Below are 21,711 nucleotides of genomic sequence, written 5' to 3'. Positions count from 1 at the left end.
ACTTCCAATAACTAATAGTATTGCAAAGGCCATGCCCAATGATACTCACAAAAGCATTGTTGAAAATGATGAAAATCAGAATGTAGCCAATATATCCAAAAATAGGGAGCTGCTCAAATATATTTTGATACACGTGTAGAATAGTATACTATGCAGGATTTAAAAATATATCTGGAAAGAATGCAGGTTATAGAACAATGTAAACAGCAACATGTCTATTTTGTAGGAGAAAAATATATGTACATATAAGAAGAAAGCTAAATAAAGTGGTACAGTAGGACAATATCAGAAAATATATTCATATACAAAAAAATACATACACAAAATTAATAAGTTCCAAGAGTAGCTTTCATAGGTCTCCTTCTGTCTGGCTTCCTTCCTTCATTTTGACCCAACAGTTAGAACATATGCTGAAGCTATTTTTTAGTCCTCTAGCCCAAACTGGTTATCTTTCTTGTCTTTATTCGTTAGAGAATGCAGTCAAGATTTCAATAGTTGTTTTAAATGTTTTTTAAAAGCATCCTTGCTTGCCTACATGCTAGACTGCCACCATGTCGGAACAAGAGATCCAGGTCCTATGGTTGGTTTGTTCTTCTAAAGCACCTTTTGATGACACCAAAAATATTCAAATCTTTTTAAAGACATCTTGAAACAGAAAAATTACTCATAAATATTCATTAACACAAACACAGAGACTCTTAGGGGCTGAAACTGAAACTCATCCTCACAAAAGCATCAACTTTGTACCAACTATAGGAAGGAAAGCTCCCAGGTAAACACCATCTAAGCATTGTGGAAATTCTTCTGATCCCAACATTTAGCACAATGTCTGGCAGATAGGAAAGGCTCAAAAAAAAAAAAAAAAAAAAAAAAAAAAAAAACTTGTTTAACAAAATTCAAATAAATGCACACTCCCACCAAGGAATAATTAACCTGCATATCAAAAAAGTCACTTTTCTTTTAAATAAAAATCAACCAATAAAGTTTGGATTTTACTGATTGCTCTTAAAACTTCAGTGTAGTTTGCTACAGAGTTAATAATACCATAATTTTTCCTAGGGGGGAAAAATGCTTATGTGTGTGATTTTGTGCATGTGTGAGTTTAGGGAAAAAGCAGAAACAAATGAGGTGTTCCTTTCAAAGAGAAGCACAGTCATGAAAACTCTAGCTCTTACATGTACCTCTTCCTTCCAGAAGCACTAGCTTCACTGTGATTTCACTGTCTTGACCAACTTTCTCAACTTCTGGAAGCATTCTTCACCCTGGAACTCCATAGCCTCTGTTTTCATGATTCTCTTGTTCAGTTGATAATTATTCTTGCACTTTCTTCCATTCCATTTTCCTTTGGCTGGTCACAAAATGAAGGCTTCCCTATTTTCCCCCTCACTGTAGTCTTGAAATCTGTGGGCAGTTTTTTGATCACCTCTCTGAGGATCTCAGTATCTCATTCTGGCCTATAGACCCTGGTACTTTCCTGAAGTAGACTGAACCTTTCCAACTGGATGTTCCACCCAGGTCACCTCTTGTGAGTATTATAGAAGGTAATTAAATTGATCTCAAACACATTTTGTGCTTTCTGATCCCCATGCTTTAATTCATTCTGTACACCTTGCCTAAAGCCTATACCTTCCATTTCTAAATGTTGGAATTATTCCCATATTCCAGAGTCTATGTCAAATACTGCTTTCTGTGGGTAACTTTTTTCAGTGTCCACCATCAACTAGTATTCCTCAAGTCACTGAATCACATAAAATTTTATTAGTAACCTTTATGGTATTCATTCTATTGCATTGTGTTTTAGATATGTGGTATTTATTTTTTCCCATATTCTAAATACTAGGAATATGGGATCATACTTATTTGGGGGGCTACTTTCTAGAGCTTCTGTCCTAGCAGCGTCCTTTGCCCAGAGTAGGTGGTCATTAAATATATTTTGAATTGAATTGGGTTTATGTTTTGATGGTTGTGCATGCGTTATGATTTGAGAGATAAAAATGTCCACATGCCCCAAGTATCTCTCGTGCTTTGCAGTTCATAATATCTTACTTTGGTGACTTTCTCTTCTTAAAGATGTAGGAATTTTCTACAAAACTGGGTCTTTTTGTTCCCTAGAAGGTAAACTATTTTCTGGGCAATATGTGAGTTTTGCTACCTATTAAGATCCACTCATTATCCCCTAAGAGGGAGCAAAGACTTAAAAAAGAATAGCCTGGAAATCAGGTATGCTCTCAAGAGGGAGAAATGGATCATAAAAGAGGCAGAGTAATGCACCAGAATTTGGGCTGCACCATTTATTCCCATGTGCCTTACTTTACTCATCTGTAAAACTGGATGATAATAATAATTTCTACCTTGTAGACATATTATGAGGACTAACTAAATAGGTGTAAAAGTACTTTGAATAATATCTAGTGCATTTTAAGTACTAATAATGGTTGGCTATTATTAAGTATTTTTACATATGACATACGAATATAGGATATACAGTGTATATATGCTAATACATGTACTTAATACGAATATTAAGTATATGTACTTAATCGATAATACATGCATAAATGCACATATATATATATTTATTTAATAATTGTTTAGGTTATTATTTCACCTATGAACCTAATGGCAGATCCAAAGAAACTCCTTGATAATCCAGCCAGAGATCCTAAATGTCTGAGGATAGAGAACATAAAAGAGAAGAGAATGCGTTATCAGATAGACCTAGTTTGAAGCACAGATCTGCCATCTCTTAACTATGCACCTTGTGGAAGTAACTTCACCTGTCAGAGCCTCAGCTTCTTCATCTGCAAAACAGGAGAACACCTGTCTTTTACTTTTGTTTTGATTAAATGAGCTTCTGTTCTCTGTATCCAAAGATTGGACCTCCTTCTTCTGTTGATTCCTATCCTTTTGCTGAACTTCACATTTGTTTTCTCAACAAATTAGATTTCAGACTTTTTGTTCTGAACAAACTTAGAAGAAATACTGGCACTGTTTCAGAAAAAAATGGTAGCAGTACCAGCTACTAATTTCAAATTATTAATAATTTAATATAATAGTGAAATGTTAAAATATGTACCAATTAATATGCACCAAGCCTAATAGAGAACAAATATTCACCAAACTGTAGCTAAATCCTTAAGCTAGAACAAACTTACCAGTCAGATCAGATTGTTTTTAATGAAATGTCTTCTATCTATGGAAATCATTAACTAAACTAATCCACAGGTTTTACAGTTGGTCACTTTTTAAAGTACAAGAAATTAGGTTTTTATTGAAAACAAAAAGTCCTTTGTACTTAGTCCTAGTGAAGGAATATGTGGCGGTTTGGGGGAAAAGGAAAAAAGTATAAACAACAAAAAAAGCAGTCTTGAAAATATCTACAAACTTCAGGACATTTGGATCTGAAAGAAAAAGTACCTTGTAATATACCTTCTCACATTTAGCCGTGTTCTTGTAGTGCTGTGATGTGGCACTTAATGCTCTAGGGGACCCAGAGCAAGTGTTACAAATGCAACCAAAAGTCTCATGAAAATGAGCCTCTTAATAGCGTGTGAGCTGGTCTGCAATGGCCTCAGGAAATCCCCCCAGCTATTCACGTCCTTTTTATCCACTACATTCTCTGACTCAAAGGGAAACTTCACTTCACCTCCTTGACCAGAATTGAGCAGACATTGATTTGGTTACCTTGTGCTTTATTTATTCATTTATTAGTCGTCATCATTTGTATTCCACAAGAACAAAAGAATGTATCTTTCCTTTGCATTAATTTAAGTTTAAGAATGTGGAAATTTGTGTCTAGGAGAGAATGGGTATTTATGCAATTTTTTGAGTTGCTTACTTTAACTTAAAATATTTTCCATCAAAATTCTAATACATAGAGCCTCATCATCACCATCATTGTGTAGAATGACAATACTTGACACATTAACTGAATTCCTAAAAACGGTGCATGTAAAGTGAGTCTTTTAAAAGAGACTCATGTTTTCTATAATTAGTCAGGTTAAGTGTCACATGGGAAAAATAAGTGGTCCGATGCATAATTTTTTTAAAAATTAAGAATTGCAACTTTCACCTCGGTGATAATGATGCATTTATCTATGGACATTTTATGTGCATTAATTGCCCCCAAGAAAAGCCAATAAGAAGTGAATCCAATTAAACAGCAGATAGTTTGGAGGCAAATGCTAGATATAAACCAATATATTAGAGGCAGTGGAAAATTCAGAGACGTGTAAGACAGGGCTTATCCTCCCAGTAGGGATGCACAGCCAAGGAGGTGGAATTTTATACACGACTGAAGATTCAAAAAACAGTTCAGGATATTCAGATATATTCTTTTACATTGCTGTAAAGATTTGTATTAAAATATACCACACAGAACTGCATATGGTGGTGCATGCCTATAATCCCAGTGGCTCCAGAGGCTGAGACGGGAGGATTGCAAGTTCAAGGGCAACCTCAGCAACTTAGCAAGGCCCTAAGCAACTTAGGGAGACCCTGTCTCAAAAAACAAAAAGGGCTGGGGATGTAGCTCAGTGGTAAAGTGCCCCTGGGTTCAATCTCCAGTATCCCCTCCCCCCCCTCAAAAATATACAAATATACATACATATATATACAAGTATATATGTATGTGTGTATTATATATGTATATATATATTACACAATTAATTTTCCTTCATATACAGGACTGAGTAGGCACCCTATACTCTTATGACTACCTAAATAGCAATAAGGCATGAGGTCTTCACTGGAACTTAACTCACAGATTTGTTTACACATAGTTTGGGCATTTCAAGCAATGATAATTTGCTTTGGGGCAGAGGACATGTTACTGTTCCTTTAAACATTGAAGGTTCAGTAGCTTTGCAACACATTTTCTTTCAGGAATATTTGTTGAACTAATGGACATTTCTAAGTAGATCTTATGGTATTAAGCGAGCTAGAAATGAATTCTAAAGATGTTCTTACCTCCTCAGTACCAGCTTTGGGTGCCATGATTTCTTCAGTTTTTGAATATTGAATTTATGCTTACTTAGGGAATCTGTTCAAGTCAGTGGCCAAAATAGAACCAAAGGAAGCTCTGCAAAAGTGTCTATGTAATGTGTAATTTATCATGATCAAAATAGAGATCATAGGGAGACTTAAAGGAAGTAACAACCTCAGTACCACCTTACTTATAATCTAACAAAGAAATTAATGTTTAGTGGAATACTATAGAGTTATGTGCAATTTACATGTCTGAAAAAATGTAAGCTACCATATCCAATATATCTATACATATCTTTACTCTCCTACTAAAGTGTAAATACTAAAATCATTAATAAAACCAAGCAAGTGGAATCCTTAGTTTACAAAGCATTTTGGATACTTCATCCATTTTGATTCTCAGAACAACTTGTAAGATTGGTTAGGTACATATTATATACATTTTATAAATGAAAAAAAAACTTTGAAGTTTAAAAGGACAGATGACTTGCTTAAGGACATAGAGCTCTTAAAAGGTGCAGCTGCTTCTCCTGATGCACATTTTGTAACTGGCTCAACAGAAACAGCCACCCAAACAGAATCTTTGCCTTACCCCAACCTCCTGCAAGGCACAGAGGAGGTGCCAAAATGTGATGTATAATCTTTAATCTTTAGTGGAAAGAAGAACTCTTGAACCAAAAGGGATACACACTACAATTTCATGCAAGAAGGAAAATAGATGATCAGCTATCTTGTATGAGATTGTTTTTTTTCCCCTCATTTACATACAGCCCTTGGTAAATATTGTGAATTTTCTTATTCTGAATTTGGAGGAAATCCTGATGATTTTCCATGAAAATCAAGATTGCATCTATCTGCCACTAGAGTTCTTTTCAGCCTGCTCAGACTGTGGACTTTAGTACCTAAACAGATCTCAGTCTTGATTTGAACAATCCTCCTGCCTACCAGGATGTATATCTTTTCCATTGAAAATTATGTGAATATACTCAGTTGTCTTGAGCTGCCTTCCTGGAGCTTCTTACATACGGAAGAATGCGGTGTGAAAATAAGAGAGATCATGGGCCACTTTAAAAAACTGAGTGTCACTAGAAATTGATAAAGAATTGTAGTTCTGAGTCCCAAAAGCCACAGAGTTTCTTTGGTGACGTGGAATTCAAAGCTGTCACTAAATTCTGCTACCAGAAGAATGGAAAGGTAAAGTTTCAAATCAAGAGATTCAGCACTTGGTTCTAGAGACTAATAGTGTCAGTGGGTCTTCCACTCAATATCACATCCTTTACATGTCTAAGATTCCAGGTTTCCAAGTACTGGACATTAGAAACCTGTTGAACTTTTAACTGTTATTACCTCAGGGCCTGAGTTTCTATGAAATATCAAAGAGATGTCCCCAATGCCATAGTCCTAGGACACTTGCAATCCAAACTGATATTTCTTCCATATTATTATTATCACTATTATTACTACTACTATTTCCATCTCTTAAATGAGGAGACAAACAGACTAAGAACATTACCTAAGGTAACAGCTAGCATCAGAGCCACAGTTATGACAGGCTGGCAGATGATATCACTCATAATTCAATGTGTATTTTCACTAACCTTGCTGAACCTCACAATTTGCCCTGGTTCTCAGCTGAGCTTTAGAATCTCCTAAAGGGCTTGTTAACATATAGGCACTCAGACATCAACTGCTGAGATCTTATTCACTAGGTCTGGAATAAGGCACAAGAATATACATTTCAAACAAGTTTCTAGGCAATATTGATGCTGCCGGTTCGTGGAGCACTGGTTAGGGAGCACTGTCCTTAAACATCATATGCAATAACTGAGTAGAAATGACACATGATGGCAAATGGTCTTATGAAGGAAGCTTGTTACGAAAATACTACCTCATTTCTCCATTTCTGACTACTAGAAAACTAGTGTTGAGTAAGGAGCTAGCAATAAAGCACCTCAGTGTTTTGAATGAGTTCAAATCTTCTGGCATTTAAGAACTGAAACCCGTCAGTTTGCTTCTAACTAGAACTACTGTTGCAGGTTAACTTGGGAGATATGATTTCCCACCCCTCAATGAGAAGCTGCTATAAAACTGGACATGGGCAAATGTTATTAAATAAATTTACAGACAACTGATCCATTAACCAACAATCTTTAGTTGATTTGCAGCCTGTCAACTTAGAAATAAGTTCTTAGTGGAAAGGGAAAGACTCACCCTTGACTTAACAATTTGGCACTATTTTTCTGAAGATTGTTAAGGGTCTGGTATCACAAACTCAGTTTCAACCAACAAGGTAATGTACCTGCTAGAATAAAAAATTATAATAAAGAAATAAGAAATATTTCAACTGTGTTGAAAGATAATATCCAGATCAAGGTAGCTAATGTTCCTTGTTAATTTCCTATGGTTGTTATAATAAATTATCACAAACTTGGTGCCTTAAAATTCAGAATACTCACGTGATTCTGAAGACCAGAAGCCTGAAATCAGTTTCACTGTACTCAAGTCAAGGTATTGACAAGGTTGTTTCCTTTGGGAGCTCTGGGGAACAATCTGTTTTCTTGCCTTTATCTTCCAGAAACCCCTCCACTCCTTGGCTCATAGCCCCTTCCTTGAAGTACTCCAACCTCGTGTTTCTATCAGTTCATCTCCAACTGACTCTGATCCTCCTGCTTCCTTCTTATAAAAACTCATGATTACATATAGAGCCTATCTAGCAAATCCAGATAATCTCCCCATTTGAATAGTGTTAATTTAATCATATTTACAAGATTCCTTTGCCCTATGAGGTTAGGGATAACAAATAGCTCTGGGGTTTGGGACATGGATACATTTTGGATGGTCATTATTCCACCTACCACAGTTCATCTGTGGTATATTTATCAGATTACATTAGGAATATGTTCCTAATGCACCACAATTTAAGAGGTCCTTTAATAAAATTTATTTAAAAAAGGGTGAATGGTGAGATGGTCTGGATTATGAAAAACAAGAATGTGAAAGCCATTTACAAAGTGTGGGTGAGGAGAGTGAACTGATTTCAGTACCAGGGCTTCTACCTAGTGTTTTGACCTTACACTTGTGAGACAAAATATCCACCACTTGGCTCTTCTCTCTAAATTGAGAGAACCAGAGAATCTCCTAAACCTTTTGCTTCTATAAAATTTACAAGGCTGTAGATGGCATTTTAAAACCAAGAGCTTACTTACATCTCTAATATTTAGAATAAATCTTGTCCGCTTTTCTTTTGAATTCAAAATTCACTTAAATTTTGAATTTAAAATGTGTTATCCAAGCAATTTTTATTGTAAAAATAGTAGTGAGGCTATGAACATAACCAATACAAGCACTTTTTACTAGCTACTTCCTAAATATCCTACCAAATTATATTCCTTTAATCACCAAATCAGTAGTCATAGGATAATATGCATACCCCTTTTGCATATTGGAAAACTGAGGCACAGAGAGAAAAATTGCATTTGTGTATATAGAACTAAGATAATTAGTATTAATATATTGTTGCCTCCAGTTTTTTCTGGGATATCATCTACCACCACGGGCAGGTGTGATACTGGACAATATATTAAATGTGCCAAACAAAATGGAAAGACCTTGTCCCCAAAGAGCTCAGTCTCAAGGAATGAGTAACAAACTATAGAGGACAGACATCAAGTGACTGCTGTCATAATTAGTGGGGTCAAAGCAGTGGGAAAGGATTTTTTGTATTTATTTTGGCTTGTTTTCAGATAAGGGCATGGAATTTGACCATTGATTCTCAGAAGGAAATAGAACTAGTTTGATAGAAATCTCTTGATAGCATTAGGCTCGCCCACAAACACCAGTTTTTAAAGGACGATTTACAGAGGGCCACAAAAAATACTCTGGAGAAAGTTTATAGGAAGGAAGGCTTTGAGAGCTAAACCAGAAAAGGTGCTTGAAAGTAAATCAAATTATGGCATACATTGAATTATGGCATTTATTACGATGTGTGGAGTATGCGTGGAATTTTGCGCTAAACCTGAGGAAGTAAAGGTCTAGAAATTGTCATGCAGAGTAAATAAATTAACCCCTTATTCTCTTGTTTTCCATACTCCCTATATTTGGTGACTTGTTCATAAAAATGTATGCTAGTAAACCATTCTCTGCCATGGGTGCATCTGTTTGTTCACATAATTAGAATTAGCATGCATACCTCTGCAATGGTTTCTTCGGAATGATGTAGACAGTATTTCTCAGACCAAGCATTCTTTGGGAGAAGGAAAGGAGTTGTGCCTGTTTATGACTGTCAAACTTTCCTAAGCTTATTAAATCAAGATCCTTTATCCTTTCTTCTATAATTTGAAGATTATTCTAGTAATATGTTTGGAGATGAAACAACCTGCCAAATAAGTCAGGGTCTAATAACTGGATTAATAACTATTCTAACACCCATGAGTTCTACATTCTGTGCCACTCAGGACCTACTCTTCCTTTCTACTCCAAAAGATCAGAGTTTTCACTGGCATTTTTAATTCTTGGAGCTACACTGTTTTAAAAAAAAATCAGTTTATCATAAGCAGGTCATCAGTTCTTGAAATATCTGCCCGTAAGAAAATATTTGTATTTGATTGGAATACTGTCACCAGAGAAATGGTTTAAAAATCTGTTTATTTCAATCCCAAACAAAAATCTTAGCCTCAACTAGTTATCTTTATTTTGCAATGACTTATCCTTTTGCCCATTTATTACTTGGCTACTGTACACTAATCATTTAAGGGGGAAAACACCCTAAATGTTTATGCAAACCTTAAATATAACTTTGTGTGTGTTCATATGCTTTTTTAAAGAGCACATGTGTGATGGGAAGTGAAGAATAGCATAGTCAGGGGAAAAATTAAAAAGACACAATGTAATTATCCGAACTGGAATTAAGCCAATTAATAACCCATGTGCTAACACTGCCCTCAAAGTGCGGCAAATGCTGTCAGAAATTTAAATGTCCTGGGTGGTCCTGGTCAGCAATCTTTGCCTCATCCATTTTCAACATCATTTGGGGACATGGCTCACCTGGCTTCTGATGAAGGGCCAAACCTAAAGTAAACTACAGAAGAGGTACAGATTATATCATTCAAGCACAAGGCTCTCACAAGTGACGAGGCACAGATTTTAACTTATTTCTTATGAAATCAAAATACTGATGTTTTAGTCATTTGCTCATTCCTTTATGACACATATTTAAGGAATATCTACTATGTGCCAGTATAGCACCAAGCCCAAATATGCAGGCTTTAGAGTCAGGTTGCTTGCATTTAATCCCCCCAGCTCCATGCTCACTAGCTGAGTGATCTTCAGCAAATTTCATAACTTTTCTAGACCTCAATTTCCTTTTTTATGAAATGGGGGATGTTGGGCTATTGTGACACAAATGTAGGATTAAAAAATGTAAAACACTTTGCAAACTGATTAGTACAAATCAAGTGTTCAGTAATATATTGACTGTTGGCTGTTGTTATTATTATGAGCCAGGAAATATTCTCAAATTTATGATCAAAAATATAATAGAACCTTCAGATGACTCAAGAACCTATAAGTTTTGTGTCTAGAAACTTGGGGTTCTCAACTTTATAATCTCTCTGCCAGCCCTTTCTGATAGAAGTCTGTATACTAAATCCTTGCTTTCCTATATTTTTTTTGTCTTGAGTAGTGCACTTTGAACACAACACCCTCAGCACATCCATAATTGCAAGTTTGTTCATTTACTTGTTATACCTTCCTCACTAAATGATGACTAGCCATGTATTTTACATATAGTAGCTCATGACATCCTCAAAACTACTTATGGGACCAACACTATCACCTTTTAGAGATAGGGAAACTGAGGCTCTGAAAGTAGCTGCAACTTAGGCAATTTTGTTATTCCAAATTCTTGTCCTTTTTAGTCAGATCACCATCATGCTTTTATAGACATTTCTCTGCCCTGCTTTGGGCTCTGGCCCAGCAGGTGTACTTTGGGACTTGCTGGAGGATCTGACAATGTCCAAAATCACTGCTTTCTCTCCCCAACCCCAAATTGATTGACGTGGACCACATGTGTTAGGCATGTTGCAGCAGCCATTGTTAAAGAGGTTGGTCGGTAGATAAACTAAATTACCTTGGCTATGACTTTTTTCAGATTGCTTGTCTTTGACTGGGCTCCCAGGTGCCCAACATTTCTTTCAGTTTTGTTCTTTCACCCTAAGTAGCAATGCTGTTGCTGAAGCATGACTGACAGATAGTTTTTGCTTTTACATACACCATGATTCTTGTTTTAGGACAAGAGGCTTAATCTTTCCAATAACACCTGATGTCACTGTGTCTTTTCATAAGCACCTCTTTCTTGCTTTAAGAAAAATGCACCCTCAATTATCTGTTGTGAAAAGAGAGCTCCTTACTGAATGTGATCATATATGTCCCCAAAAAGATACCATCAAATTCATGGATAGATAATACAATTTCCCTTTTCTATTTTAGTAGCTCATTTTCAATTGAAATGTATCAGAAAAGTTGCCCATGGCTAATCTTCCAGGTAGAAAATCTCATCAGTGATTTAAAACTGCATCATAAACTGAAAGACTCAATCTCTTTCACCCACAGTGTGCCTATATTTTAGAAATGTGTTGTATGAGAAAGCCACATCTTCTTATATGGTGACATATATATGGTGATATCACTATATATATATATATATATATATATATATATTTATATATTCATAGATCAGTCCACTGGCCTTCATTCTCTTGGAAACATGGCACAAGTTAGACTTGGTTGAGAGAGGACCTCTACAATGTTATATTTTTCTGCTTTTCACTGAGAATGAATTAAGCACTTAAATCCCTTACTCCTAGCCTTCAAAATGGACCCCCCCCCCCAAATTATTTCCACTTGGTTATTTAGACATTTTGGGAAAAAAGCATGGAGGTCTGTGTGCTGGCCATATAGATGTAGAAATCTTCCTGTTCTGGAGGCAAAGGTAATATCTACACCTGTTGGGCCAGAATCTTTAAAGAATACTAGAGGTCAGCTGGTATGTGAAAGAACCTGGTGGGCTGCTGGAGCCCTGGGTTCTAGTATTGACGTGGCTATTGCCTTTGTGATGTATTGCTCTGAGTCTATGGGCCTCAGTTTCCTCATCTGCTAAATTAGGGGCTAGAGAGATTGATCTCCGGGGCTTTTCCAGCACTGTATTCTCTGGGTCTGCAAATCGCCTTCAGTGTCTGCCATAGTCTGCCTTGCCAGTTCTGTTTGTCACAAAGATTAATCCATTTTAACTGTACCTTGGAGTGCACCCGGGAGAGGAGGATGGATGGATTGTTTTGCACCTATTATTGCATCAGAACTTTTGCCTTTTTAGACACAATCATGCCGTGCCTAAAATCTGTCTGCCTGTCTGCCCAGTGACTTTGTCTGTGCTGATCTTTTGCCATGGTGCCTCTTTTTCCAGCATCCATCTCCCTCCAAGATCTAGATTCGGCATCCGACTGTACCTGTCTTGTTCTCTGCAGCATCTGTCTGCTACACTCCGAGACCATCGTTAATAAACTTTCACACATTACACGCAACCCCCTAATATGTTGGCACCTGCACATAAACATCTACAGTTCATAAAACTAGGGGAGAAAACTCCATTTTTAAAAAAAGACCTCTATCTAGTGCCATTTATATTTGCACTTTTTGTTTAGTTGTAAGTTTTAATAGTTCCCCCTTTGAGGATTTGTCAGTAGGAGCAGTATTGCTTATCAGAACACACCAACAGTCTTTTTGTAATATTCGCTTTTCCCCTTTGGTTCAGCCGAGCCTGCTGACAGATCATTCAAATTCAATTGTTTTATGTCTAAGCCGAACAGCTAATTAAAGTAGGGATGATTAACCTGACTGGCAGTGTCGCTCTCCCTCTCGCGCTCTCTCTCCCTCTCCCTTTCTCTATCTCCCTCCCTCTCCTGTTCCAATCAGTCTTTTTCTCACACACTCTCTCTCTCCTTCCGTGTGTGTGTGTCTCTCTCACTCTCTCTCTCTCTCTCTTCCTCTCTCCCTCTCTCCCTCCCTCCCTCTCTCCTTTCCCCCCTCTCTTCCTCTCTCTCTCAGTCTCTCCCCCCCTTGGTTGGTCTCTCTCTCTCTCTCTCTCTCTCTCTCTCTCTCTCTCTCTCTCTCTCTCTCTCTCTCTCTCTCTGTCTCTTGCTCTACTGTTTTTTTTTTTTTTTTTTTTTTTTTCCTCTCTCTCTCCTAAACGTGGTCTGCTTGCTGATGGCAGAATGGCACTCGGAGATTTGTGCATTGTGTCTGGTTTCCTACGGGCAGGCTGACCCAGTGCCTCCAGGGACTTATCAATAGACCACTCAGAAGAGACACAGACAGGAGAGAGGAGGAGGGGTGGGGGGAGAGAGAGAGAATCAATATCAAGAATAGAAGGAGCTCCGAAGCCATTTTTTTTTTAAAGAAGTATCGGGACTTGGGAGAGGGTGACAAAGAAGGTTTTTCAAAGAGGCAGTGGAGGAGGTTCTAATAAATTTGGAAGGAAACAGTTCCCTGTCTTGGGAAAAGGAGAACTCCTGACTGATTAGCATTCACACCAGGTATGAGATGTTCGCTACCCCTTATCACTGTGTCGCAACCGAGATGGAAAAGCCTTTTTTTTTTTTTTTTTTTTTTTTTTTTCCTTAGGAGACTGAGAGAGCATGTATTTTGCTGTGTTTGTTGTTGGGGGGTAAGAGGGGCGGCGTGAGAAGCTGTGGGCATTTGTGTATGGGAGCAGAAAGAATGGAAGCAGTACAACGGGGGGTGGGAAAGAGTATGGAGTATGTTACTGTCTTCCCTGTCTTTGTGCACCCCTGGGGGGTTACCCAAGTTCATTTCTAGCAGGTGGATTTAGACGGGAGTTACTTAACGCTTGACCGCCAGTTTTGAAAAAAAAGAAAAAGAAAAAAAACGCTGCTTCCTATGTCTATTAAAGGAAGCTCCAATTTCTCTCTCTCTCTCTCTCTCTCTCTCTCTCTCTCTCTCTCTCTCTCTCTCTCTCTCTCTCTCTCCCCCTCTTCTCTCTCTCTCTCTCTCTCTCTCTCCCCCTCTCTCTCTTTGCCCCCCCCATCCCTCTTCCCCTCTCTCCCTCTCCCTCTCTCTTCTTTTTTTCCTCTTCTAACCAGACAGCGGGAGGGTTCCTGGCTCCTAGCCAGCCCAAAAGCCTCTAAGTGTTTTGCACTTGTTTCAGGGAGTAGCTGCCCGGGGATTTTTCAGCATTTTCACTAGAGAACAAAGAGTTCTTTACAAAGGGAAAGGGGGGGGGGGGGGGGGAGCTTAATGTCTGATATATGTTTTTCTATTTTTATTAGTTTTTCGCTTAAAAAGAAAGAGACAGGAACAGAACATTCACTCTATAAAGACACAAAGACATTCAAAAGAAATCCAGTTATCTTTTCTCCCCATCACCCCAATATATATACATGAAAAATTAAAAGGAAAAAGACTAAGTTAAATGTGTTGCTCTTTTCTCCTCTTTTAATCTTTCTAAATCCAACTGTTCTTATGCTCACTCTGTGCTATGCTATTTTTTTTTCTACTTACAATAAAAGTTGTTAAGGATGCATCTTCTCTTATCATCTCTTTACCCTTTTGGGGGTCCCAAAAATCTTGTGGAGAAAAGAACAAGAGTCCATCAAACAATCAATTTAGTGGCGAGAACACCTACTTTTGCCACTTGGGTAAAAAGTTAATTATGGAATTTGGGCTCCCAAAATGCCAATGGGGTGCATTAGTTCATTCGATCTCACAAGTTTTTGCATCCATCTGTTTAAAAGGTACCACTTGTGTCACTTGTCAGTTATTTAAGAATAGGTAGTTAGGGAGCGGATATTTGTGTTTTATTTTTGTTTCTATTACGTAAATGACAAAACCCCCAGAGAGATTACTTACCCCATCTATGATATACTAGTTCAAGCAAAATATAGTCTAGACGGAGATTTTTCAACAATTCTGATTGCCACGTAGCTTTGTATTCTCCATCTGATTTTTTGCCTGTGCATGTATATTTTTACTATGAATTTGTGTTTGTAGCAAACATTCCAGAATGTTTATCTATTTTAAATTAATGCTCCAACAAAAGAAAAAAGAAATCAAGATGTAAACTGTATGTGCAAAATATAGTAAACGATTTGATCTCTTATACCTGCTGTACATTTATATTTTTATCCTAATATTCTTGAATTATAAACCCAAGGAAATGTTTTCTTTCTAAAAGTTCTCCTCTTAATGCCTTTCGTATTTTGTCATTTGGAAATCTTTTTAAGGTACATAAGACACTAAACTGAGCAAAGGGAAAAACCCACAAGCACCACAAAAATCCTTAAATATATATTATGTACAGTACCTAACTGCAGATAACTATTTTGCTAAGTGGAAAACAGCTACAACAGTTGTACCAAGAATCAGAAACTCTTTTCTTCCTTTTTTTCCCCCCATTCACTGAAAATATATTCTATTCCTATTCCTGGAGAAGACAACTGTTAGGAAAAACTATAGGCTTATATGTTTTTCCATATTTATGAAATGCATTTGTGTCCCTGCTTACAAGTATAATACCTATCAGGGTAGAGGGTGATTCCTCGCCAGGAAACCCTCCTGGCTGGGAGGTGTGAATGCCTTGTGTTTAAAGTAACTTGATAACAAGGAGTCTTTTCGGAAATTTTACCATGTATGTGTTGCCTCAGTAATGACCCTCAAAGAAAAAACAAGTACTAGGTGGTCAGCATTAGCACTTGAACTCACTGAAAGCTACTAGAAGTAGGGCAAGTTTTGGCAAATTCAAAATTTTCTAGGGTAGCTCACACGTTATAGTTTTACATTTTCGTAAGGAAAATCCCTGTATTGTCTTTAGACATCTATATTTTTGTAGGATTTTTAGGGCTTTTAATAGGGCTTAAGGAGCAAAAAGTCCTTTTTAAAAGGAAAGTCATCAAAATAAAAGAGACTGGATCTTTGAAAAGTTTTATGTTGAAGGCAAGAGGCTTTTTTTTTCTTTTTTAAATTTTATTCACCCTAAACTCTTTTGTTGCTCTAACTGTTGGTGCCTATATTTTTGTTTTGTTTTATCTTCTTTCTTTTTTGCCTTTTTCTTTCTTTCTTTCTTTCTTTCTTTCTTTCTTTCTTTCTTTCTTTCTTTCTTTCTTTCTTTCTTTCTTTCTTTCTTTCTTTCTTTCTTTTATTTATTTATTTGCTTAGATCTGTTTTTGATGTAACCAAGGGGGTTTTCAAAAGGGGCAGTGTGACCAGAAGAGACTCTTACTGAGAGCTTGCAGTGGCTTCTCTTGATCTCAACTCAGGCAGCTCCCATCAGCTAGTTGTGCCGCCAAGAGTCCAGTGAAAGGTGATAGCTGTCATTCTGGGATTCTTCGTGGATCTGACCTGAGAGTAACACATTCACAGTCGAGGAGAAAAGAGAAAAAAAATAGAGGAGCAGGAAAGAAAAGCTCTTTGAGCTGGAACACACTGGCCCTTTCTTCCTGGAGGCAATCCGCTCCAGTTCTTGGCGACATGTCCTGCACTATCAGATATCATATGACTTTTTATTTAGATTCTTTTTCGGAGAATGGTCTGTTAGGACTCTGTTTGTTTTCTTTTATTTAATTTCCTTCTCCCCTCACCCGCTAGTTTTGTGTATCTGTGTGTGTCAGAGACTGTGTGTGCGCACATGCATATGTGTGTGCAATTTTTATCTTTGTTTTTGTTCTGTTGATCTGATGCTTTATTTAAGGACAAAGCTTTAATTATTTCAGAATGCTGGTTTAATCATTTGCCAAAAAGAAACCTCATTCTAGGCTTTTTTGGGGGGGGGTTCATTTTTAAACACATCCATTAACACATGAGACTAGAGATCCTAAATGCTTGCTGGCCAGTCCTTGGCCCACTCCCTCACCTTAATTTAACCCTCCTCATCAGCATGCACAGCAGTGTAGGTTAGGAAACACCTGTGCTGAGTTGAGAGGGAAATAAAAGTAGAGGCAACTTCTTCAAATCTGCACTCCTAGTTTCACTTTAATAAACTTTTTTTAATCCTTGATTTTTTTTTTTTTTTTTTTTTTTTTTTTTTTAATTTTGGCACCCTCTGTTGAGCTTGAAAACATCAGAGATAGTGAACGATGTGTCTGTGGAGCTTTTGTGAGGCCAGCTGAGCACCCCTGGAAAGTAGAACAGGAGCTGAAATTCATTCAGAGACTTAAGAATTAAGTAAGAGATTTAAATAAGATCTGTGAGATCTGTGGGCCGTTCAGGGTTTGGTGATAGATGGTAAAATGGAATATTTAAAGCTTTCAAAGAGGAAAAAGAGAAATTTCCAGACAGGAAAGTCACAGATGTATCTGTTGCAATTAGTACTTTTAAAATATTACTTAATCAAATTTTGACTTTGTAGATCTCAAAATTTAACCATTCGACATGTGATTGCCTTCCCCTCCATGCTGGCTATGAAAAAGAGATGAATTATACTAACAGTTATTACAGGCTTTCTCCTAAAATGTTGATGTATTTCTTTTTCGGTTTTGAAGAGTTCAAACTTTAATTAGCAAAAGAAAAACAAAACTTCTCTAGGTGTACATATGATTGCATACACATCATTCTTGTCTATACGTGACATAATATAACCTGTTTTTATCAAGATATATTTTTGTATAGCAACTTACAAGACTGCCTTGCATTCTTTAAATCCATAGTTTTTAGCTTCTTGTTACTTTCTCTGAAATTATTTTTCACAGACCTTAAATTTGTAATGCCTTATCATAGCCAGAGGTGAATTTTGTTAAAACTTGGAGGAAAATTTATTCCACCCCTTTAAGAGTACCCAAAAAGGAAGGGAGAACTATTTTTCGTTCAACAAATAATTTTAGAAACCTTTCTCCCCCCAACGGAAAACTCCAAAACAGCTTTGTCTCAGAACATTAAACTTGGCATGGATAAGAAATGTGAGTTTTGCTTTGTTTGAGGAAATTTGTTTTTGAAACAACAGTGTTATAAATATTTTTAAATTGCCTGTTGAGCATGCGCTGTCTCTGACTTTATTCATAGTTTTAGACACACACCAAAGTGCAGTCTTCTGAATGGCCACAGGTAAGGCTGTTGATTTGTATGATCTGTCTCTGAGGCACCTTCAGTGAGTCTACTCAGTTTTCCAGAAAGGAAAAAGGCGAGAGCTGAGTTCAGACCTGGACACCCTTCTAAATATCATAGAGCAAAAGTAAATTGCCCCATGAAGGCTTGCACTTTATACTTAGGGTAAGTACTATTCAACTTTCCTTTCTTATAGGAGTTGCCTGCCTTAACTTTTCGGCTTATTACTGGCAGTGTAAATGAAGAAAAAATTTAACTCAATAAGGTGTTTGACTGAAACAGAAAATTTGCAGATTTTTAAGGGCATCTATTGTGCATAAATTTAGAAATACGAGAATTTGCCAGTGAAATGATAGCAGCTCTATGCTTACAGAGCAAAGATGTGCTAGTCTGAACATGCCTGATCTCATCTGGAATCGAAAGCTAAATCTAGGTGGGCCTGTAATAACACCAGGAAAGGAACACATGTATCTTTTGTGCAAGCTTTTTTTTTTTTTTTTTTTTAGCTGTCTTCCAAAGGGAATGACAAAGAAGTAGATTCTTCTCTTGTTTAATAAGTAGTCTTACTTTACTTCTGAAGATATATATTTCCAGTTGTTCTTGGTTGTTTTGTTTTCTTGTTGTCATCGCTGTTGAAGTATGTTCTTTCCTGTCAGTGATTGTTAACACTTTCCATATTTCAGAATGCTTTATCGCCATTAACTCCGTTTGATGTTTCCGCACTTAGTTACCTTTCTGAGGTCTGCGATGACCCTCTCAGGCTTTGCAATTCTTATTGATTCTTGCCATAATACACTTCTTCATTAGGTGTTTTGTTATAGTTATGGTGGAGATAATCTTGTTTTTCAGGTCTTTATAACTATCTAAACAAATTACCTTTTGAGGTGAAATTTCTCATAGTTATTCTTGACTCACAACTGAACTTGTCTTGAAAAGGCTTTAAGAAAATCCAATTAACTGGGGTGTTTTTGAGCTCTAAATATTCTAATAAATGCAAATGAATTTTTTTTACAAAATACTTATTGATATGCAATGTTCTTCGAATTTGTTTTTTCTTTTTATGCTTTAAAACAGAACCTGAAAATTAAGTGTGTTTTAAAAAATAGAAGGTGTGTGGGGGGGTGGGTGAGTCTTGCCAGTTTAATGTTGTTATTTTAAATACCCGATTTGGAATAATTCAAAGTTTTAATTTTTATTCAACATATCACCTTTCAATATCAGTCAGTACTATTTTGCATAAATAGATAAATATCTTTATTCAGGTATATGTATATACTATGTACATATACATTCCCAGAGAAAGACACAAAGTCACTTTACATTTATATTTTTACATAAAAAAGGAAGGATTGGCAATAATGCACAACTTTTTTAAATTTATTATATTTTTCTGTAATTTAAAAACCCAATACTCTGTTGCTTCTATCCTATTATTTAATGTAAATATGCTCATAAACATCTATATATCTATTCTAATAAGTTATCTTAATTTTTAAAGTATTTTCATATGTCTTACACACCCTTGGATTTTATGCAGCTTTATCGACATTCAAGTTTACTCAGACACAATTTGCTTTGTTCGGTATCTGTGAGTGTATTAAGAAGTTTTTTACTTTTGTATTCTAGAAGAGCATGGCCTTCTTTTCCTTTATATGACTTCTGTAGGTTTTCAGTATTCTGAAGAAGAAACTTCTTTTTAACCTGTGATCTCCTGGAAAGCTTTCAAACAAGTGGGAGAAGTAATCTTTACCTTGCTTCTCCTTAGTTTGTTTGCCCTCAGTGTACCACCAGCAACCCTAAAAAAACAACAGTAATAAGCATGATATGATAATTTTTCTGATCACAAAACCAGGAAATACCAAAGAAAATTGTGGCATATGTATGAAAATGCCAAGAGCTTCTCCAGTAAGATCAGCTGTTTTTGTACATTTTTTTTCTCCTGAATTTTGTTTGTGACTTTTTTGGCTTGCTGAAGCATATCCCCATAATCTTACAAAGCCACAGCAAATTCCCAATGCCACAACAACACTGTGCAGCCAGGGAGAGCCCAGAAGAGCTGATCCTGGGTGACTGCAGACTTCCCCAGCAGTCATACAAGGTAGGAGGAGTGAGTAGGCTACTCTTCTTTCCTTTGCATCTTTCTTAGTCTGCTCAACCTGCCAGATAGAGAGATTTTCTTTCTGTAGCTTTCCACTTCAACTGTCTGAGGTTTTTCCTTCGATAACCAATGACTCTCTGTTTCTTCCAAGGAATGGTTCATATAGCAAAGCATCCCATTTTTATTTTATGTTGAAACATGGAAAGCTTTGAAAATTGGGAAAAGCAAAGGAAATGGGGTAAGGGCTTCTGGGAAATATCCCAAATAGCATCAGGTTTATAGCTGTTTTCCTGGATGCTCAGGTGTATAACTTTTCTATTCTCACCAGGGCCTCTCAGTGGTTGAAAGTAGTGAATGGGATAACTATAGGGTACAAACTATGATCTAACTGATTCAGTAGATGGAGCTCTTCCCCCTAAGTCTGTGTTTAAATTAACGTCCCACTCTACTTTGTGGGCTCTGTTTTAAGGTGTGTCACACTACACACATAAAATCAAGACCTACATAGATAAAGAGGTTCCTAGCACTTTTAAAAAGACATGAAGCATTTGTTCTGCTGCACAGAACTGCAGGGGAGCAGTAAGGATAGAGTGGGAAATGAAGTATACCTATCTAAATTTTTCCCTGTGTTTGTTGATATTTTTTAGTGTGAAGTTAAATCCTAGCAGTTATCATAGAAGTGATGAGTACTGTAAATACAGAAAAATATACAGTACATACAGTGTTTGGCTATATGCATGGCAAATCTTTCAGGCTGTCTGAACTGTGCAGATATCTTTCCATTTGATTCTGCAAAGGAATCTTAATACCTTAATGCAATTGTTTCATCTAATTAGTCTAGAGAACCTGGCTGAAATGTTACAAAATCTGAATTGTGACAACACCATGGAGGGCGAAGCAGCTGTTAGTAAGGTGCGTTTCTAGAAGCCAAAATATTTTCAACAATCACTGCAATAGAGCTCCAGTATCTGTTTGTGGAAAGAACTATTTATTTATTTCTTTTTAAATTAATCAAAATGAATAAATGCCACAAAATTCTTGTCAGCATTATATTATTTGCAATACCAATAGAATAAGTACAGTTGTGTCCTTCCCTGGTGCCAGGAGGGAAAATAATATGAATGTTTTATATAATGAATTATCTTCCTTAGTGTAGTGTCTTCTCACAGATTGGAGATATTACTGACTATCTCATGTTAAATCTTGATAAGATCATTTGGCCATACTAGAACTGGTCTTGGCTTTAGTACCAAAGAAATAGCATTTTTAAAGAACTTGGATTTCCTTTGCACACCACGTGTCTGAGTCCGATACGGTCCAGGAAAATAGAGAGGATGAGACGAAATTATTCCTAAGCAGCCGCCGTAGGCCAAACACTGAAACAGTGCCAACCTGGACCAATCAGGCCGGCTTCTCAGAAGATACATGCTTTTGTCGAACACTTACATGAAGAGAAAGAGGAAGTCCTTGAAACTGCACTCGTATGAATGATTCTTCACTAATTTCAGTAAAGTCCATGG

General features: G+C 36.8%; 1 protein-coding gene across 6 annotated transcripts in view; it reads left to right on the top strand.

The window, feature by feature from the left end:
- The first annotated feature begins 13,336 nt into the window (after positions 1-13,336).
- The window catches only part of ZBTB20 (zinc finger and BTB domain containing 20), a 124,047-nt gene continuing 115,672 nt past the window's right edge, over positions 13,337-21,711 (top strand). For 3 of the 6 annotated variants that reach the window (XM_079155410.1, XM_079155405.1, XM_079155407.1), the window contains exon 1: positions 13,337-13,574. The gene's annotated coding sequence lies outside the window, so the exon portion shown is untranslated. Of the gene's footprint in view, positions 13,575-16,209; positions 18,259-21,711 lie in introns of those variants that run through there. The other 3 variants (XM_079155409.1, XM_079155404.1, XM_079155406.1) reach the window with 1 other exon arrangement.

This window comes from Sciurus vulgaris (assembly GCF_902686455.1).
Source record: "Sciurus vulgaris genome assembly, chromosome: 10".
Taxonomy (NCBI): domain Eukaryota; kingdom Metazoa; phylum Chordata; class Mammalia; order Rodentia; family Sciuridae; genus Sciurus; species Sciurus vulgaris.
This window is presented reverse-complemented; position numbering and strand designations above follow the sequence as displayed.